General features: G+C 34.8%; 1 long non-coding RNA gene across 2 annotated transcripts; it reads left to right on the top strand.

Moving 5' to 3' along the window:
• The first annotated feature begins 1,824 nt into the window (after positions 1-1,824).
• On the top strand, positions 1,825-5,685 carry LOC128226896 (uncharacterized). 2 transcript variants are annotated; one of them, XR_008259737.1, is made up of 8 exons: positions 1,825-1,968; positions 2,142-2,306; positions 2,500-2,526; positions 2,937-2,960; positions 3,285-3,407; positions 4,380-4,499; positions 5,318-5,473; positions 5,573-5,685. It is a non-coding gene; the product is annotated as an uncharacterized LOC128226896 (long non-coding RNA). The 2 variants fall into 2 exon arrangements; XR_008259736.1 differs by having other exon boundaries at positions 3,285-3,491.
• Positions 5,686-8,071: the final 2,386 nt, after the last annotated feature.

The following is an 8,071-nucleotide window of genomic DNA, read 5'->3' as shown; positions in this document are numbered from 1 at the left end:
GGAATAATTCTCAACAGTCGCGATCAGGTCGATAATCCTTTGTTCATCATATTGAATAAGTTTCAACAGTCGCGATCAGATCGATAATCCTTTGTTCATCGTAAGGAATAAGTCTCAAAAGTCGCTAACAAATCGATTCTGCTTTGTTTCCATTGCACCATTGTTTATGCATAAATTAAAGCAAATGACCAGGTCATGTCAGCCTGCGAGGTCAGCCCATGCCAGAACGGGGGCACGTGCTCGGAAAACTCAGGGGAATACACGTGCAAATGTCCTTCCGGTTGGACTGGAACCAACTGTCAAGCCAGTGAAATAATATAGTATTAATTGTTATCATAATAAATAAGCAATCACTGTCATAACGAGGCCACTTGCGTTTACGGTCAAAGCTAATACATGTGCTCGTACGGGCCAATGTAATACAGTATTTTAAACTATTACTCCTGGATATATTTTTTAAATACAGATAAAATATTTGAAAAAAATATCTTTCAATTACATCAATAAAAGTAGCATATCAATTATGTTCGTTTTACTATAACCGTTTTCAGAATTGGACCTCGGTAAACCTCGTTTCCGCAAAACATCCTACGCTCAGGTTGGGATGAACCTATCTTACATTCTCGTTCGTGTAAAATACTAATAATCTTTCAATAACATTATTAAAAGCATCATATCTGTACGTTTTATTATGAACCTTTCCAGAATTGGACAGGTGTGCCAACGGCCCGTGTCAAAACGAGGCCACTTGTGTTGACGGTCAGAGCTCGTACACGTGCTCGTGCGCCCCAGGGTGGGAGGGCACACATTGTAAGCAAGGTAATATTTTTCTTTTATACTATTACTTATTGGTATATCTCTTATTTACAGGTAGAAATAATCGAGAACAATATCTTTCAATTACATTATTAAAAGCATCATATCTGTACGTTCTTATATGAACGTTTTCAGAATTGGACAGGTGTGCCAGCAACCCGTGTCAAAACGAGGCTATTTGCGTGGACGATTAGAGCTCGTGCACGTGCTCGTGCGCCCAAGGGTTGGAGGGCACACATTGTGAGCAAGGTAAACTTTTTCTTTTGAACTATTACTTCTAAAACAAACTGCCAACGAAAGTACGTAGCGGTATATGTGTTTGTTTACTTTGATACAACACCCTAAAGAAACTGTTTGGTATAGAAAACATAGTGTACAGTTATATAGACTAATAAAGTTGTATTGGAGAGACATAATTTGGTTACTCGGATGCCCAATCTCTCAAGGCGTTGATGATGAGAAAACAGACAATAAATTGGTCATCAGATGATTGTGAATCTCCGGTCGTAGTGATGAACACTTTTTCACTTCTGAAATCGTTTTACTCTTCCAAATACACACGTATGTCTCAGCTACTTTCACCAAACACTCGAAAATAAAAAAGCAACAAATATATGCAAAACGTTCAGAGATATGTTATGTGCCTTATACATTTTAAACATGGGGTTTTGGACATTGTTATTCTTTTTGCAGATACAAATGAATGTCTCAGCTACCCATGCAAGAATGGTGCAATCTGTTCTGATTTGAATCTACGAATGTCAGTGTACAGACGGATATGTAGGAAGGAACTGTGATGCTAGTAAGTTATGGCACTGACAAACATCTTATTTGAAGATATTTATAAATACTTTACCTTCTGACTCAATTATCTTTTAATTGCATGAACAACTTTAAATATGCAATATTGATTTTATTCAGAAAACAATAACCTATTATGCCTGTATAAATTATCTTCAGGTCTTGATTATGCATGCCACGGTGCTCGTTTGTTGTCAAATTTAAAGAAAAGGGTTGTTGGATATACTTATATGGAAGACGACGCTGCTGTTTGCGATTATAATCTTCTTCCAACGTGGTATCGTATGTGTGGTTTTGTACTTTCGTCGCACCAGCAAGGTTGTGGGACAAATTTCAACTGGTATACAATCGGTATGAAATTCATTTGCACAGTGGATATACAATTAAATGTGTTTCGTTTTGTAGCCAATGATAGAAGTCATTACAAATATAATGCTTAAAGTTAAAAAAATTCAGTTAAAACACCCAATTATAATCTTACATACTGTACTTATATCTACATAATTACATCGTTTCACGCCCAGACACATTACCGACAAGCGGTTCAAAGGAGCTACAGATGTGCATCACGGGGCAAAACATGACTGCATGAGAAGAGACAAATACAGCAACAGCCGAAAAATGCCCGGATGGAAACTACACTTTCTTTCTGTCAGATCTCGCGGCCTGTCCTGAGGCCTATTGCATAGGTATTAACAGATATAAGTATAAGAACGTTCTTACGTATATTTACAGCGAATGACTCAAAAGCTCGTTGTAACCTTATTAAGTAATTGTGAGATATAATAACTACTATGTTCCCTGAACGTACTGACATACATCAGTCATAATTCAGGGCAAATTTTCTATTTATTTATAAATATTTGAATATTTTGCTTTCAGAGCCACTGGACGAGAACACTGACACATGTGAGAGTAGTATTGTTATTTGTTAAAACGTTCATAAAACGATTCAGTTTAATCATTAAGCGTGTTAAAACTGTTCGTTCATTCTATTTTCTATCGAGAAAGGCAATTCAATGAGTCGCCGCTTCGTTCGCATTAAAACACCTGCTTCTTAAGTAGGATGGATTCGTATTTGAAAAGGTTTCTTTATTTTCAACTTATATAAGTACAGACTAGCTGTTGGAGAATCGGCAGTAAACATAGGATCACTTTACCGACAAAGTTAGACTGATTGAAATGTGGCTGTTGACGTAAACAAACTTGGTGACGTTGACATTGTATATATGTTTATAAAGTCGACAAAAATATTGAATGTGAAATGTAAGCTGTTTTAAATAACCATATGCCTTATCTATTTTATTTCATCATTTCAGCCCTAGCCTGTGTTTCATATCCAAGTATGTATTTAACTGAAACTTGTGTAACTATATACAATGAATAGCTTGGATTTCGTGTGTACGGAGCATTTCAGTCTGATGGAGAAATGTGTTGACTAATAACAGAATGAAACAATCAAATATATCTAGCGACAAGGATATTTTCTTGAGACAAGGCCTAAACGCAATCGTATTTCCTTTTGCCAAGACGCTAATCTGTATTTGTACTAAATAACTTTTTAATAGAGCTCGGGATTGAAGGTATATTCTGCTTTTAAAGCTGTTCTTAATTGAACTTGTCTTATATGAAATAGCTATATAGTAACATATTTTCAATCTTTTCAGATGGAACTTTTGGCTGATTTTGTGATGACGATGTGCCGTGCTCTTTTGCCCATTCCACGTGTCAGCTCTACAAGTGTGAATGTTTGTCTGGATACTATTATAATGTTGATCGATGTATACAAGGTATACAAGGAAAAAAATGATGCATAGCATCAAGTCGGCGCAGTAAAATCAGAAGAAAAACGTGCATGTAGATAACCAAAAAAGGTTATATTTCAATGATATCATGTTGGGTATACATATGTCCGAAGCATTATGGTTGGTAATATTGTTACAATAGTTTAATCCCGGAATTGTAGATAGTCTGGTTTCCCCAAGCTAATCCTCCTGTATAAACAAAATTATACCAAAAATATACACACGTTACTTCGGAAACAAAAGCATCAATGGCCTAATACATGGATTTAAAATGCATGAAATTTATCTTTTATTAGTACCGCCATGTTATGTGAATTCCGGGCTTTAAATATTGTATTTGTTTTTGTGAACACACTATACTCTTATGAGTAAATAGAACGGGGATAAAAAATAGCATACGTTAAGAGGGAATCGCCTGGAATTCATTCTTTCGAATGACATTTTCAAAACAAACAATTAAGCTCAATGTTACTTTTTCAAAACTCGCTTTTTTGCTGCTCGCCAAGGGAGATTACTGCGTAGGAATTTTAGAAACATAAAGGATATTGTAATAGTACCGTGTAACCTTCATCTATTTGGGGGAAAGTTGGTATTTTAAATCAAAATTTTCAAAGATAATCAGGGCTATTCTAATCTAAGTTTTCATTATCAATTAATGTGTATTTTTTTATAAAAAACATTGAACTTTACAATTCATCCTGCAACGTGGAAAATTTCGAAAACATTGTTCTGCAATTTATGAACTGGTCCCTTAGTTGGAGCAATGTCTAGAGTTATATCAAATATAGTCGTCGCCCTTCTGGGGGGCGCCGACTAATGATGCAAAACATAAGTACAAAACTATGAATAATTGAATACACTTTTTTAAAAAGTTGAACATCATAAATATAAAGAATTATTTATTATATGTGCAATACGGTATTCGAACAAGACTCAACTTGTACTTATCTTTATCAGATGGTGAAGTTGGTGGAAAGTGTTTTGCGGACGGTTCTTGTAACGGGGAAGCTATCTGCGCTGGGTACTTCTGCGAATGTGGAGATGGAACGACTCAAGTAAATAATTTGTGTTTAACAGGTTAGTTTTATTTACTGTATGTGTATCTGAATATCGTAATGAGCGTGTTTGTCTTTATACATAGTTGTTGTTCTATGTAGTTTCCTATGTTAATAGATAGTTGTCTATTTGATTTGAAGTGTTGACTGCTGGGCTCGTCCTAAAGCGACGTCAACACATCCATTTGAATAAGTATAAATAACTAATGATAAATTGCGTCATAAATGTTACGTCGGAAGTCAATGTTTTGCTACAAATGAAGACTTTAAACAAAGATAACTTCACTATTTCTTCACGATTTTAAATGAAACATAGCGCAGTCTACGCCGCTTACGGAGCCCCGCCTTCGGTCTTTTACCAGACTTTGATTCAGAGTTTATATTCTTAAAACACTTCGACAACCCTTTTCTCAATACGACCGTCTGACAGAGTACTGTCAAAACATTATTTTGGAAACAGGTAAGTCGAAGTGTTTGATGAAACTAATCACCTTATCAAACTCCGGTAATAATACGACGGCTCCCTATCCTTGTTTTAAGTCTTTATTTTAAGCAGAATGTTGCCTCCAAAACCGAAATGCAGGGCACATCCTTTGTATACCGTCTTTAAATACACTCTGCTAAGCATTTGGAACTTCGTTTAAACGAGATGAAGATTGTTCGTCTTTCGTTTTCAACTATTTATGTTGAGTACGACCATAGATGTGGTACATGTGGACAACAGGTCTTTTAATATAAAAACAGTATTTATCCTAACAAAACTGAAACATTCTCAATATCAAATCTGAAGGACATGATGTGAATCTATATAATGTATCGTGTTGTTTGCTCTATCTCGAGGTGAACTAACAGGAGCAAACTGTCTTGAAAATGACATATGTGAAGACGAATACGCGTTTTGCCGGATACATGAGCAGTGCCAGGGGCGACGCTGTACCTCAGCATGCGTGTGTAATCCCGGTTACAAAATAAATGAGAACGGACAGTGTGAAGAAGGTACATTTTGTTCTGATTCAATCGATAGTTACAAGTATTCATGATACAACTAACAGATGAAAACGTAGTACTTAATCATATTTATTTAAAACCCTTCAGCTCCAGAAGACAATTCCGACGACGGAAACAACAGTTGGTTGCTGGTAGCAATAATTGTACCGACCATAATTTTACTGATTGCCGTTGCAGTTGGATTGACTGTAATCATCAAGTACGTTTTGAGCAATTAATCAATCGTACAAACCCGAAATGCACCGGAATATTTTGGTTTCAACAATATGTATGTAAATATGTAATACAACAGAAGACGTTTAACCAATAAGTAATGTGAATACAAAATAGAGCATTAATATGCAAGAGTATACATGTTATCATAATAAATGATTTAGATTTTTACAGAATCATGAATAATGCTAAAGTTTATACAATCTCTCTCTTCTTACGAGTTGCTAATGAATATGTGAAATTTGGTGTAGACGAAAACTCCCAATAGTTTGTATACAAGCTAGAGAACTCTACGAGTAACACGACCGATATAAGTAACATACTGTAGTCTAACTGTCAATATCTTAAGTGAGTTCAAGTTCACATCTAATTTTTAATCGAAGCGCTTAACCAAGATTATTCGATAAATTTAAAATATATGTACATAAGTACTAATGAGGCTGTGTGGTATTTATTTTATTCGTTTGCAAAGCAAAATGTTAAATATTGCTATAGTACTTGATAATGCTGGATGACAATATTTATATTGATTAATCCTCAGGAAAATGAATGCATCCCACAATAATATCAACCACTCGTCACGAAATCATTGCGACACGCCTAAGAACGCGCATTTCAACAACGAAATACCGACAACTCCAGGATACCCTCTACCCTCGCCCGACAACTCCAGGATACCCTCGGTCGACATCGGTGGGAAATATATTTCTAGCGTCGGACTATAAATGTGATTTATAAACAATGAAGAAGTATTTGATACCTGCAAATTATGATAACTGAGCTTATTCAGTAACGCCCTCCGCTAATGATCCGGCGGTCACCATTTTGGAGTTCATCGCCTAATAACATGAACATATGGAAAACTAGCCCTTTTCTTCAAAATAAATTAATGCCCTTTTTAGTTAACTCACAATTACCGTACCTCTTTTGAAGCTACATTTCCAAACTGAAAGCTACCTTTATCCCATTTAAAACAAACTAAGGGGACAATGCCCTAAAGGGGACTACACTATATAAAAGCTATGGGTGGAAATAGAGGCAAACAATAAAATCAGATTTACTGTATATATAGCGTAAGCATGTTTTGAATGAGGCTAAATTATTAAAATAATCATATAGTCATATCTACATTATAAGCAATATATTTTTTCTAATCAAGTTATCTGAAAAAATTGTCATTACGAAGCATTTCTTGCTATAATACTCGCATATCTAGTACAACCCATTGAAGTTGCTATTCATTTGTAGAATATCTCTAAATTTGTGTTACATATCACGATAACAGTTCAAATACATACCTTTGTTCATTCTTGTATTGGTCTTTATTTGTTATATACTTTTGAAACCATCTTCTCTGCATCATGAAGTTGATTGTGTATTCTTTTTTTCAGTGTCAAAACATTAAATTGTATAAAACATACTAACATGACCTCAAAGTTGCTAAAATGTTTGTAAAATGTACTCAGATTTACTCACTTACCTTTCAGTTGTATAAATCTTACTAACATGACCCCAAAGTTTCTAACAAGTTTGTAAATTGAACTCAGATATACTCACTTACCTTTTGTAAGATGTCACGGCCTTCAACCCGGTTAAACACTGGGCGCGGGTTGAGCTTGACTAAGTTCCGGGAACGAACTGTAGACACTGTCAATTTACACGTTTTATTGTCAATAACTCAAACAACGCTCATACAACGTTCAACGAACAACGTCAAACAACGTCATATAACGCACAACTTTCAACGTACAACTTTCAACGTACAACTTTCAACGGTTATCTGAAATTAACAATGAACTTAAATTTAATAATGGTTCACAATAGAAATGAAGATTTAACACAAACAGGTTTTAAACACTCATTAGATTAGATATTAAATGAACTTTACGTCGGCACAAAAATAAGATATTGCCATATCAAACAAAAGGAAAATGTTAATGAAAGTTTCAAAGCAAGAATTATCTGGTTTTCATTACTTTACCGGAAAAAATGATAAAACAATAAAAATACATTTTGCACATAACATATAACATAATATATGAGTCAAGGATAACATAAAATACAAAAACATGAACTTACTGAACAATGCTATCTTTATTCCCCAAAAACTTAGAAAAGACAATTACAATGTAAAACGGTCAATCAGCGATCTTTTTGCGCACTGAAGTCAGAATGCAAATTCAGACTGTTGTCGCCAAAATAATCACTATACGTACTGGTTAACCAATGAAATGTTGAGTATACCCAATGGAAACGGATCTAAAAATAGGGCATCCAAATAATATTTTTAGAAAACTCGAAAGAACACAGAGCAAGGGTGTGCCAGCAGTAATATTTTCTAGATAAACAATAAAATGAAAAAACAACAATGTC

The sequence above is a fragment of the Mya arenaria genome, chromosome 3, assembly GCF_026914265.1.
Source record: "Mya arenaria isolate MELC-2E11 chromosome 3, ASM2691426v1".
Taxonomy (NCBI): Eukaryota; Metazoa; Mollusca; class Bivalvia; order Myida; family Myidae; genus Mya; species Mya arenaria.
Note: the sequence above shows the minus strand (reverse complement) of the source record. Positions and strands in the feature narration are given on the sequence as shown.